At 42.3% G+C, this 14,154-nt stretch overlaps 1 protein-coding gene across 10 annotated transcripts in view; it reads left to right on the top strand.

Annotated features, from left to right (window-relative positions):
• ARMH3 (armadillo like helical domain containing 3) overlaps nt 1-14,154 on the top strand; it is a 178,373-nt gene that overhangs the window by 132,247 nt on the left and 31,972 nt on the right. The gene's annotated exons all lie outside the window — the stretch shown is intronic.

Below are 14,154 nucleotides of genomic sequence, written 5' to 3' on the forward strand. Positions count from 1 at the left end.
TAGAGATTCATTGGTTTCTAAACACACGGGCCTTACCTACTTGCCTGTCTACTCTTAACTACTCCTCTGAGTGATAACCACATGGCCTCTGATGAGTTTTTTTAATGTGTTATATGATTTTTTAATTTGTCCCCGCAGGGACTCTTACAGCCTTCCTCTTGTAAGGGTTTCTGTTGAATAGATGCTCTCTGGGTCTCTGACTTAGTAGGCTGCCATTTAGTGAATTTGAGGCTTTTATTTTGACTCTTATAATTCTTTGCAGAAAAAAATAGGGCCAAAGGTACATTAGGTACCATTTGTAAATCTTAGGATGATTGATAAATACCCATTTCCTTTAGCAAACAGTGGATTTTGTTCAATAATAGATAGTGATTAGGTTGTTGAGAAAAATAGCTTTGGAGCTAACTTATTAATAATGCTGATATTGAGACTGCTATTAATATTGAAAAAACAATATACCTCAGTAATATTTCTTTTCCTGTGGAGAAAGTATATTGCAACAAAGTTTTAACTTTTCCCCTTTTCAGTGAGAGATACCATCAACTTCACCTAAGCAGAATGGTTCAAAACATTGAACAGCTTATTTATTCTTCATTTACTTCTTGATTTATTAAACTCTCCTATTCTCCTTACTTTACTACCCAGCTCCCCTGCTTTTTCTCCGACACCCATCCTTTCTACCTCTCAAGGCTCCTTTCTCTAGCCAGCCCTACCACCTGCCCCTACTATTTACACCCAGTCTTCTTACGGTAAATCACTTGTGCTAGGGCTTCTCTGAAGGCAACAGAGCACGGACAGAGCAGGTGAAAGCAGCCTGCTTTTTCAGAGCTGACAAGAAAGGCAAAGCTCTCCGTCACAGTGGGTGGGCGAGCAGTCAGGGCCAAGTAACGATGCATCTCAGTGGTTAGCACCTGCAGGCTCAGAGCTGACAATACACTGTAATAAGATTCATCTCTGTTCACTTAACTGATGTGGGCTTTATGGTAAATGTTCGCCTGCTTAATTACTTTGGCAGAGTCGCTGATTGCCTTTCCTGAGGAGTTCTAAAAGATCCCCCTGGGATGGAGCATAAACCCCTTTTCATGTCTTTTAATTTCATTCTTTACTTGGAGTACTTGAAAACCAGTATGTGATCCATATGGCCAGTATCCTCTCACTCTTTTACGTGAACATCAGGACCACTCCTTTCTAGCATGGTGTCTATATGGCCCACACTGGACCAACTCAGAAATCTTGACAGCCTTCTTCCGTTTTTATCCACATGAGATCCCCATTCTTCCCTCTCCACCATTGATGTGTATGCACAGCTCTTCTCATTTAGTTTGGAATCCATATGCATCTTCTTCTCTAACTAGTATGGGATCCACAGAATATTCCCCTCTCTCCCCAGTCTAGCATGTGATCCATTAAATTAATTTCCTTCTATTTTTGAAGTGATAGGAAAAGAAGCCTAAGTTAGTTACTATTTTTTTGCCATCCTGCCCCCCATGCTCAAAAGTTATAAATGCCTTATAATAAATTGATTAATTGCACAAATGGGAATGAGGTATAATTAAAATACTTCCAGTTTTTGGCGCATGTCAGTTTTTTTTCTTTAAAGTTCTCAGGTCACATTCAAGGGATTGGAATGTTCACCATTAATTAAAAGTAGATCACTTCTTGGGGTTTTGAGCTGATCTCCACTGCCTCAGAAGTCCTCCCAGGTATGTATTAGGATTTTCTTGTATCCTGAGTAGGGCAGAAAATCTATTAGACATTTTTACATGGCCCATTTTGTTCCTTTATATTCACTAGTTTCTGAGAGTGTAGAGGGACCTTGCTTCTGGAGACAGGAAATCCAGGGCTATACTACTAATTGCAAAGGCTGTCAAAGGTTTGCATTCTATAGCTCCAGGAACTCTGCCAGCAACTCCTGGCCTGCCACTAGAGACAGAGTAAGGGGATCTGAGCAGAGGTAGGCTAATCTTGTAGGTGTTTTGTCCTAGGAAAGTTTTGGGGCCTCTGTTCATTTATTGAGAGAAAGCTTTGATAAAAAGCAGGCATTTCTAAGGGGCGTGGATTAAGTGATGTCTTTTATGGAAATGTAGATGGTCCATTTGACTTCTGTGGTTCCTTTATCTCCTGTGGTTCATTCTTCTCCATTTACATTCATTGTGATTATGGAAACAGTGAAACAATGTCAGGCCAGTATCTAAAGCAGGAAGGAATTCTGTTTCTGTCTCATGGCAGTGCTGGAAGAGATAATTTAGCCAAAGCATAAAGCCCATGGCATCTTACTTGGCTTAAATCTGTGGTTTGGGGCCACAGTAACTAGAAATTAGCTCAGTTTTCAAGCAAAGTAGCTATAACCAATTGCTTAATTTCTAGCAGGTGATGAGGTGGAAACCTACTTTGGGCAAAATCTTGCATCAAGGTAGAAAGCTCAAACTGCCAAAATGTGTAGCCATGCACAGCTTCAGAAAATGAGGCCACTGCCCCTCAGGCCATGTACGTTTCATACACATTAACTCTTTCCTCTTTCCCTCCAGTTAATGAATTGTGAACTTTTATTTGTCCAATGCAGATACTGGAAAAATGTTGTCCAGTAGGTGTAAGTTACCTAGTGTGACACATGTGTTTCTCACCTAGAAATCAAGAGGAATACTGACTTAAATCATTCTCTAATTTAAAACCTGAGGGTTACTATGGTGTAGTATGAGGCATTCTCTATTCCATTTCCTTCAATCAATAAATTTATGTATACAAATAAATCAAGTTCTCTTGGCCAATTTACAGACTTGGATCATTGAATAAAGCAAGCAACTAGAGGCATTGGCCAGTAGCTCATCCTTCCTGATGGTTGTCAAAATGCCTTCTATAGTAAGGGTCCATTTTTGTGTCTCTGGTCCTGAAAAGAATGGCCACAGGAACAGCAGTATAGGGAAGGGGATAATTGGCCTGAAAGGGTTAAAACCTAGTACATAAGGGATAAGTTGGAGGAAAACCCTAACAGATCACTTGCTGAAGTTTTGACTAGATAGTGTCAAAGTGAAAAGGTTAAAAGGTATTCTTATTTGAGGTTTCATTTTGTTTAATGTTAATCAGCAGAGTCTCTGAGGCTTGTAATACACTGCTGTTAAAAAGCATCAAGGGAAATTGCTTTTTTGGTTGCTGTTGAATTGGATGGGCTGAAGATTCATTGACTTCATGAAGAGGGAAGCTTATTACTGCATGAAATGGGAATATATGAGGCAATTCTGAAGGTGAAAAGAAATGTTAGTTTAAAGTTAAATAACGTGGACTTCCCTGGCGGCCAGTGGTTAAGAATCCGCCTGCCAGTGCAGGGGACACGGGTTAGAGCCCTGGTCCAGGATGATCCCGCATGCCGGGGAGCAACTAAGCCCGTGCACCACAACTACTGAGTCTGCGCTCTAGAGCCCGCGAGCCACAACTACTGAAGCCCATGTGCCTAGAGCCTGTGCTCCGCAACAAGAGAAGCCACCGCAATGAGAAGCCCGCGCACCGCAACAAAGAGTAGCCGCAGCTCGCCGCAACTAGAGAAAGCCCACGTGCAGCAATGAAGACCCAGTGCAGCCAAAAATAAATAAATAAATAAATAAATTTATAAAAGAAAAGAGTTTATGAACCATTAAAATAAATAAAAAGTTAAATAACTCAACCTCAGGTGGACCATTTTAATCACTGCCACATACCACTCAGTCATACCTTCACCCTTTCTCAGAGGCCAGTCTTGTAACCTGTATGTTTGAAGGTTTCCCAAGTTGAAGCAGTTATGAATATGATGGTTTTCTTGTCTTTTTTTTTTTGGCCGTGCCGCATTGCACGTGGGATCTTAGTTCCCTGAGTAGGGTTTGAACCCGTATCCCCTGCAGTCCTGCAGTGGAAGCGTGGAGTCCTAACTATTGGACCGCCAGGCAATTCCCCTGGTTTTCTTGTCTTTAATTCCAGATATCTGGGAATATGCTCTGTAGTGTAGATCACTAGACTGCTCTTTTGGGTCTAGGAAAAGGGAAGATGCTTGAGGGGGGAAAGTTTCCTTTAGGGCAAGTTATGGTTATATAGTAAAACACAAAGGAAAGCTTTGGAAAGGAAACCCAACCAGATGAAGAATACCTCTCTGGTACTCAGAGAGGTTGATATCATGCCCAAGGTCATGCAGCCTAGAAATGGGGGAATCAGGATTTTAACTCAGGTCTAATGCCTCTAAGGCCTTGCCTTTTTACATTATATACATCATGTTGTTCAGGGAAACAATGGTGCTTTAACTGGGCTTTCCAAAAGGAAAAATAAGGCTTTGGCTTTTTAGTGATAAAGAAAAATAGCATTCCATGTGAAGAAAACCATGTAAGCAAAAACATGACATCCAGGTGTACATGTTTAAGCAAGTATTTGAGAATGCGGGACTATAGCTCTTATGAGGCTGGGCTTGAAATCCAAATGTATTTTTATCAGGCTTCATATTTTCACCCATAATCAGACTCTTTAATGTAAATCTGGTAGCCTTATAGGAATAATTTTAGGGTGAAACTTTTAGGTATCTTCCTAGTATGTACCATGTTGAGTATACCAGTTGTTTCCTCCTTCCTTGGAATCAGAGCTTATAGAAACTTTGCCTGTAAACAACCCTTGCCTGTTGTTCTCCTTTATGCCTGAAGGATTTACATAGCAGCTTTTAGAGACAGTCAGTTTTCTTCAGATGTCTCAGTAAGGAAACAATCACCATGTTCTAAGCTTCTGGATGAAACTATTATTTATTTTTTGTTTTATAAAAGACCCTTAAAGGCTTCTGTCTGTGGGAGATGGCTGGGATTGTGAGAAATTGCATCTTAGGAGGATTTGCTTTAGATTCACATTGGATGTGAGGAAGAATCCACATTTTCTCTTAAGCTACATTGCCTAGTAACATTTCCATGCATTTCCTGGGTAAGTTGGGCATTAACTGTGTCTCAGCCAGCATCCACCCAGCCCTGGGGGAAAGAAAGCTGCTTTGCAGAGTCATGAGTCAGAGAGAATAAGTTAAAAATGGACCAAGAAATCCTCAGCCAGTTTGTAGCTCAGCCTTGCTGTTCCATCTGTCCACTTCATTTTGCTTCAGTTTATGTAAGTGACCCTTGTCTTCAGCAGTCAGAAGTTGACAGTTGCATTGGAGGGTGGCCCAGATTCTTGCCCTTAAAGGTGCTTTGGGTGCAAAGCCATCCCTTACTATGGCTGACTTTAGCAATTTCCCTTTCTGTGACATTGTCTGTTTCTTATTCCTTTTCCTTTTTGGGACTTTCCAGTTCAGCAGCATTAGGAGACCCAGTACCAGAGTATAACATACTCCCCCACTCCTCTTCCACCCCCTACCCCCAAATAAACAAACACAAATTCAGGCTTACTTTTAGAAGATACTGGATTACTTTTATAAGAAATGCCAGAAAGCTTTCCCCTAGCCTCCTGGTATGACTTGAAAGGAAGAGAAAGCTTTACTGTCTTCAGTGACAACTTTTGTTCCTTCTTTGGGGGACAGCTGTTCATGTCTGACACACCTTTTCTTCTGGGATGGGGATAAAACATTTTTATTGTTATTTTCATACTTTTGGAGAATAGCTGGTGATCATGGGCCTCCTTACTTGTGGTAAGACTGGACAAAAACCTTCTTAGACTTTCATTTATTCATTTATTCAGTTTTACGAAAGGCTTGGGAATATATTGGTGAGCAAAATAAATTTGGTCCCTGCTTTCATGGAGCATTTAGTTCCAGTTTGAGGAAAGCTGGAGGTTTGTTAAGAAATTATATTCCCATTCCCCACTAAGTTCTACCTCCAGACTCCTTCCCTTTCCTTGGGCCTTACTTTTTTTTTTCTTTTTTTCAAATTTATTTGTTTATTTATTTATTTATGGCTGTGTTGGGTCTTCGTTTCTGTGCGAGGGCTTTCTCTAGTTGCGGCAAGCGGGGGCCACTCTTCATCGCGGTGCGCGGGCCTCTCACTCTCGCGGCCTCTCTTGTTGCGGAGCACAGGCTCCAAACGCGCAGGCTCAGTAGTTGTGGCTCACGGGCCCAGTTGCTCCGCGGCATGTGGGATCTTCCCAGACCAGGGCTCGAACCCGTGTCCCCTGCATTGGCAGGCAGATTCTCAACCACTGCGCCACCAGTGAATCCCGGGCCTTATTTCTTTAAAACCTCTTCTTAGTCTTGGATGGATGGCTCTCTCTGGATAATGTGGGCAGCTCCAGCCGTTTCTCAAAAAAAAAAAAAAAAAAAGTGGTCAACGGTGTTAAGAAGAGGAGAACCTTATTTCTCCCCCACCAGTGTACCCCCAACATTTTTTTTTTTTTTTTTTGGCTGCATCGGGTCTTAGTTGCCATGTGCAGGATCTTCGTTGAGGCTTGCAGGCTCTTTGTTGCGGCACGTGGGCTTCTCTCTAGTTGTGGTGTGTGGGTTTTCTCTTCTCTAGCTGTGGCGTGCAGGCTCCAGGGAACGTGGGCTCTCTGGTTGTGGCTCGCGGGTTCCAGAGCGCGTGGGCTCTGTAGTTTGCAGCACACAGCCTCTCTAGTTGAGGTGCACGAGCTCAGTAGTTGCCCCACGGCATGTGGGATCTTAGTTCCCTGACCAGGGATTGAACCTGCATCCCCTGCATTGGAAGGTGGATTCTTTACCACTGGACTACCAAGGGAGTCCCTAATTTATTTTCTATCTCTACAGATTTGCCTATTCTGAACTTTTCCTATAATGCATCCCCTGCATTGGAAGGCGGATTCTTTACCACTGGACTACCAAGGAAGTCCCTAATTTATTTTCTATCTCTACAAATTTGCCTTTTCTGAACTTTTCCTATAAATGGAATGGTACAATGTGTGGCCTTTTGTGTCTGGCTTCTTTTACGTAATATTTTCAAGGTTCATTCATATTGTAGCATTTATCAGTACTTCATTCCTTTTTATGGGTGAATAATATTCTGCTGTAGCTCTACCACATTTTATTTACCCATTCTTCAGGTAATGGACATTTGGGTTGTTTCTACTTTTTGGCTATTATGAATAATGCTGCTATGAACTTTTGTGTATAAGTTTTTGTGTAAACATAATGTGTTCATTCTTTTGGGCAAGTATGTAGGAGTAGAATTTCTGGGTCATAGGGTAACTCTGTGTATTAACATTTGAGGCACTGCCAAACCACTTTCCAAAGTAGCTGTACCATTTTACAATCCTACCAGCAGTGTATGAGAGTTCTAATTTCTTCCTATCCTTACCAACAGTTGTTAACTCTCTTTTGGTTATTGCTATCTTAGTGGATGTGAAGTGGTATCTCACTGGGTTTCTCATCAGATACATGATTTGCAAATATTTTCTCCCATTCTGTGGGTTGTCTTCACTTACTTTTTTTTTTAAATTTCTTTCTTTATTTATTTTTGGCTGCATTAGGTCTTTGTTGCTGCGTGCGGGCTTTCTCTAGTTGCTGCGAGCGGGGACTACTCTTCATTGCAGTGCGTGGGCTTCTCATTGCGGTGGCTTCTCTTGTTGCGGAGCACGGGCTCTAGGCGCGCAGGCTTCCGTAGTTGTGGCTCGCGGGCTTCAGTAGTTGTGGCTCGAGGGCTCTAGAGCGCAGGCTCAGTAGTTGTGGTGCACGGGCTTAGTTGCTCTGCGGCACGTGGGATCTTCCTGGACCAGGGCTCGAACCCGTGTCCCCTGCATTGGCAGGCAGATTCTTAACCACTGCACCACCAGGGAAGTCAATCTTTTCACTTTCTTGATGGTATCATTTGCAGCACAAAAGTTTTTAAACTTGACCTACTTTTTCTTTTGTCAGCTTGTGCTTTTGGTATCCTAAGAAATCATTGCCTAATCCAAGTTCATGAAGATTTACTCTCATGTGTTCTTCTAAAAATTTTATAGTTTTTAGATCTTACATTAAATCTGTGTTCCATTTTGAGTTGTTTTTTTTTTTTGCCACACCACATGGCATGTGGGATCCTAGTTCCCCAACCAGAGATCGAACCCATGCACCCTGCATTTGAAGCACAGAGTCTTAACCACGAGACCAACCAGGGAAGTCCCATTTTGAGTTAATTTTTGTGTACTGTATGTGATAGTGGTTCAACTTCATTCTTTTGCATATAGATTTTCAGTTGTCCCAGCATCATTTCTTGAAAAGACTCTTCCCACTTAATTGTTTTGCCACCTTTGTCAAAGAGAAGCCTTAATCTATTCATAGTGGCTGTTTTCTCATTCATTGCGCACTCACACCTTCCTCTTCTTCCCTACTCCTCCTCTCAAGTCCCCTTTTCCAAAATACTTTTTAACATGAAAGCTTTCCTTTGGCAAAGCTAGGTTTTGTTTAAATACCTGAAGGGCTGATGTTAGATAAAAACCAATCTCAAAATGCAAACAGGGAATTCTCTGGTGGTCCAGGTTAGGACTCTGCTCTCACTGCCGAGGGCCCAGGTTTGCTCCCTGGTCGGGGAACTAAGATCCCACAAGTTGTGCAGTGTGGCCAAAAAAAAAAAAAGAAGAAAATAAAAGGGAAAATGCACATCTCTTTCTTTGCCATGTATGATGCTACGAACCCTGCTATCCTTTCAGACATTGTCTCTGTTCAGTGTATGTGTGTGTGTGTGTGTGTGTGTGTGTGTGTGTGTGTGTGTGTGTGTGTGTGTTCTCTGGGGCACAGGCCACTTAGAAACCCCTGCAAGATCTTTCTTTACTAAAGTCTGTGTTTGTCACCTAGTAAAGGCTAAAGGTCCAGGTCCACTCTGCCTGAGAAGCTGATAACCCATGTGGCTACATTTGTGGCATATGTGATTGGAACTTTGTGGCATAGGACCCTCAAAATGATCCTCTTCTAGAAGAGAAGGATACAATAACCTGAAATGTAAAGGATATAAAGAGAGGAAGTCACCAGCAGCATGAGAAGCTGACTTTATCCACTCTACTACTTTTCTAAGACTGACTCTGGCTTGGGGTCTGCTTTGCCCAAATGCCAGGGTCTCTGTGGAGAGTAGAATATCCACATATTTGTCTTCTCAGCTGCCATAACAAAATACCACAGACGAGGCAGCTTAAAAAATAGAAATTTATTTTCTCACAGTTCTGGAGGCAAGAAGTCCCAGATCAAGATCCAGCAGGGTCAGTTTCTGGTGAGGACTCTCTTCCTGGCTTGCAGACAGCTGCCTTCTGGCTGTGTCCTCACATGGTGGAGAGAGAGAGAGAGATCAAGCAAGCTCTCTGTTATCCCTTCTTTTAAGGACACTAATTCTGTTGGTTCAGTGCCCCACCCTTATGACCTCATTTAACCTTAGTTACTTCCATAAAGACTCTCTCTCCAAATATAATTATGTCAGAGGTTAGTGCTTCAATATATGAATTGGTGGGGTGGGGGCAGATATTGTCCATAACAATTCAGTACAAACCTAGTGGGGATGCCCTGATTAAGCCTGTCCTAGCTTCCTGCTCCTGCAAGACTCTTCTCCCTCGTCTCTTCAGTTACCTTCTTTCCTTACTGACCTTTGTTTTCTACCAGGCTAGTCAGGGGCAAGGAACTTGTGTCCTTCGTGCAGTATTCACCTTCTCTGAACCTGCCCTTTTTGGATGGAATGGGTAGGGAGGGACTTGAACTCATACTTTGATCACTCATCTTCTTTTTATTTATTTATTTTATTTTATTTTATTTTATTTTTTTTTAAAGTTTTTACTTGATTTTTATTTATTTATTTATTTATTTTTGGCTGTGTTGGGTCTTCGGTTCGTGCGAGGGCTTTCTCCAGTTGCGGCAAGCGGGGGCCACTCTTCATCGCGGTGCGGGGACCGCTCTTCATCGCGGTGCGCGGGCCTTTCTCTATCGCGGCCCCTCCCGTCGCGGGGCACAGGCTCCAGACGCGCAGGCTCAGCAACTGTGGCTCACGGGCCCAGCTGCCCCGTGGCATGTGGGATCTTCCCAGACCAGGGCTCGAACCCGTGTCCCCTGCATTAGCAGGCAGATTCTCAACCACTGCGCCACCAGGGAAGCCCTATTTTTTTGTTTTTAACATCTTTATTGGAGTATAATTGCTTTACAATGGTGTGTTAGTTTCTGCTGTATAACAAAGTGAATCAGCTATAGGTATACATATATCCCCATATCCCTTCCCTCTTGCATCTCCCTTCCACCCTCCCTATCCCACCCCTCTTCATTCATCTTCTGATAGAAAAAAATTGCTATTTCTTCTCTGGAACCTCAAATTTTAGACTTTAGCACTGGACAGTTGCTACCTGTCAGGTGCTGATCAGTGAAAATGAGAGAGCTACTTTAGAATCTCTTAGTAGACCCCTCCCCCTTTTCCCAGATGTTCAGAAGAGATGATAGTAAATCTTTTTTAAGGTGATATCAGTGGGAAGGAAAGCCTAATGAAAAGAGATTCCTCCTTCATCCATAAATCTGGTATTTCATCTTTCTCCTACTGAGAGCTGGTCAGGCATAAGTTTAATTCTGGGACCATGGCCAGGTGGGGAAATGTGAAATCACAACCCAGGTGAACCCTGGTAGCCTCCAAACTTCCTGGTGAAGGAGAAACGAAGTATTTCAGTCACTGCAAAGGTATGTGTCACTCAGTGTGGGCTGACTTAGCCTGGTTTTGGTGTTTTGTCATCTCTTTGCTGTCTCAGAACATATTTCCATTTCAACACTATGAAGTCCTGAGAACTTTAATAGGAAGCTTCCAAACCCTCTCTGAAATACCCTGCTAAAGAGCATGGAGGGAGAACAGCCAGTGTCAGTCTATTTTTCTTACCTCTTAGGCCTAGTGCCCTGCACCTGCTATCTTCAGAAGATCAGATTAGTACTCAGATTTTACAGATAACAATCCCAAATAAACAGCAAGAAAAGTAAAGCAGGGACATATACTCTGTGTCCTTTGTGGGTACTGAATTAGAAATTATTAACTGGATGTACAGTGTTCCACCTCTCTCAGGTTTCTAAACAGTCCCTTAACTTGCCTGGTGGGAGACCTTCCATCACTTGCTGATATCTGAAGCTCTGGGACGAGAATGTCACAGGGCAGGTTGGAAGATGATTTTATCTTCATTCCAAATATAAATTCTCAGACTGGCAAATCTGTCATACTCTCAGGATAAGTTTGCCCAAACAATATTAGCATATATGCCCTGCAATATCAAGCACAGGGCATCCACAGACCCAACTGACACTTGGCAGGTGTAATGGTGAGAAAGGAAGGAAATAAGTGCACTTTTTTTTTTTTAATAGAGTCTTTTTTTAACTTTATTTATTTTTGGCTGCGTTGGGTCTTTGTTGCTGTACACGAGCGTTCTCTAGTTGCGGTGAGCGGTGGCTCTTCACTGCGGTGCCTGGGCTTCTCATTGCGGTGGCTTCTCTTGTTGCGGAGCACGGGCTCTAGGACGCGCGTGCTTCAGTAGTTGTGGCACGCAGGCTCAGTAGTTGTGGCTCGCAGGCTCTAGAGCACAGGCTCAGTAGTTGTGGTGCACGGGCTTAGTTGCTCTGCGGCAGGTGGGATCTTCCCGGACCAGGGCTCGAACCCATGTCCCCTGCATTGGCAGGCGGATTCTTAACCACTGCACCACCAGGGGAGTCCCAATAAGTGTACTTTTTGAAGATAGTGCCTTCCAATTTTTTTTCTTTCTCTCCCCCATTCCCTCTCTCCTCCCTTTCTTGCTCTGAGCGCCTGCCCCCCTCTTTCTTTCTTCCCTCTTTTTCTTTTTCCTTTCTCTCTCTTTTCTTGCTTCCTTGCTTTATTTCTTGGCGAGAAAATTCCTCAGATAGAAAGGGAATAGAATTACAGCATCCCCATCTGTTCCATTCCCAGGGATTATTTAATTGTCCAAATTTCACCAGCTTCTCTGGATTGCCAGCTGGGCCCCAGTGGCTGCTACCATCCCACCCAGACAGACATTAGGGTTTTTTTGGAGTTCTCTGTTTTCCAAACCTAGGCAAACCAAAACAAAACAAAAAAATCCTAGTTCAGTCAAGTCAGGATTTTTTTTTTTATGTAATTTTATTTTATTTATTTATTTATGTATTTGGCTGCATTGGGTCTTCGTTGCTGGGCGCGGGCTTTCTCTAGTTGTGGTGAGCGGGGGCTACTCTTTGCTGCGGTGCGCGGGCTTCTCATTGCAATGGCTTCTCTTGTTGCAGAGCACGGGCTCTAGGCACGCGGGCTTTAGTAGTTTTGGCACACAGCTCAGTAGTTGTGGCGTACGGGCTTAGTTGCTCCACAGCATGTGGGATCTTCCCAGACCAGGGATCGAACCTGTGTCCCCTGCATTGGCAGGCAGATTATTAACCACTGCACCACCAGGGAAGTCCGAGTCAGGATTTTTTTCAAACACTTCAAAAAAATTTTTTTACTAAGAAATTTAAAGGAAACCTTAAAAAAAAAAAAAAACCTACAAAAGCATGAAATAGATGTATTTACAGAATGCAGATTCTGTTTTCCAAAATAACTGAGATCTAATTGTAGATTGATTTGTCTATTGTATTTCCTTTCCTCAATCCCATCACTTTTGCATGCTGGACCCTATGACTCAGACTCTACACTGGGTTAACTAAGTTAGTACTGCTGCTAGGTTTGGTGGGATTCTCAGTTCCCTAAACCTGCCCTCCCATCTTCTCATTGGGTTTAGCCTCCTGGTTTTCTTTTCTGCTCCTGGACTGTTGTCATCCTTGCCAATACCCCCAAACGTTGCCTTCTGAATGAGAAAAATATTTGACACCCCACTTGGTCACAATGGATATTTGAGATTTAGACCAAGCCCCACAACCTTAACTTGCAGATAACATCTCTACCCTTCGTCCTAGCCTCTAGAAAAATAAGTTAGCAAAACTTGCCTCTTGCTCCTGACCCATTTCTGTCCTATTTGATTTGTTCATCCATTGACTATTTATTGAGCACCAGCTTGTGCCAGGCATTGTGCTAGATATTTGACATTGCTTTGTTATATAAATATTGCAAGAATCCTCTTAAGGTTTAGTTCACTCTTTCAACAAACATTTATTGTATGCCTACAATGTACGCTTCCTAGATACTGTGCTAACTGCTAAAGTAGATATTATTATTCCCGTGTTTTTCCTCTGGTGAGACATATAGCTTCCCAAAATCGTTCAGGAAAACAAGTGGTCAAACTAGGATTCCAGACCATAGTGGGGTTTCTTTTGAAGTTTCTGGCTTATACTTAGATTAAATGGTTTTATAATCCTTTACTATCAGTAAGTTATATTAAAAGAACATATTGATTTCTATTATGCTATCCAGACATACACATTTTAATAAACTGTTTATTTTGGAATAATTTTAGAATTACAGAAAAAGTGCAGAGATAACGCACAGAGTTTCTGTATGCCCCTCAACCTAGTTTCCCCCATCTTACATTACCATGTAACATTTATCAACACTAAGAAATGGGCATTGATACATTGCTATTAACTAAACTTCATATTTTATGTGGGTTTCACCAGTTTATCCATTAATGTCCTCTTTCTGTTCCAGGATCCAATTCAGAGTTATCACATTGCATTTAGCTGTCATGTCTCCCCAATGGTCTCTGGTCTGTGACAGTTTCTCAAGTTTTGTTTTTCATGACCTTAACAGTCTCGAGGAGTACTGGCTAGGTATTCTGTAGAATGTACTCCAGTGTGGGTTTGTCTGATGTTTTTCTCATGATTAGATTCTGAGATTATGGATTTTTGAAAGTATACAACAGAGGCGAAGTGCCCTTCTCATCAGATCATACCAGGCGTTACATGACAGCCACATGACATCACTGGTGATATTCACCTTCATCGCTTGGTTAAGGTAGTATTCGCCAGGATTCTTTACTGTCAAGATACTATTTTTCCCTTTCGCTACTCTATTCTTTGGAAATAAGTCTAGCCTACTCTCAGTGGGAATGGGAATTAAACTCCACCTCCTAAGGAGGAGAGTATCTACACATGTTATTTGAAATTGTTCTGTTAGAAAGATTTGTCTGTTCTCCACATTTCTTTAATCACTTTTATATCACTATGGACCCATGCTAACCTCTGGTCTAAAACCTGTGCTTTTTCTGCTGTACCAGACAAGAAATGACAAAGACCTATACTAAGACATTTGTTTCAGGGAAATTTATTTCAGATTTCAGAGGTTTTTAAAAGGTAGATTTGATAAGACTTGGTGACCTTGAATGTGA

The sequence above is a fragment of the Balaenoptera acutorostrata genome, chromosome 16, assembly GCF_949987535.1.
Source record: "Balaenoptera acutorostrata chromosome 16, mBalAcu1.1, whole genome shotgun sequence".
In the NCBI taxonomy this organism is placed as follows: Eukaryota; Metazoa; Chordata; class Mammalia; order Artiodactyla; family Balaenopteridae; genus Balaenoptera; species Balaenoptera acutorostrata.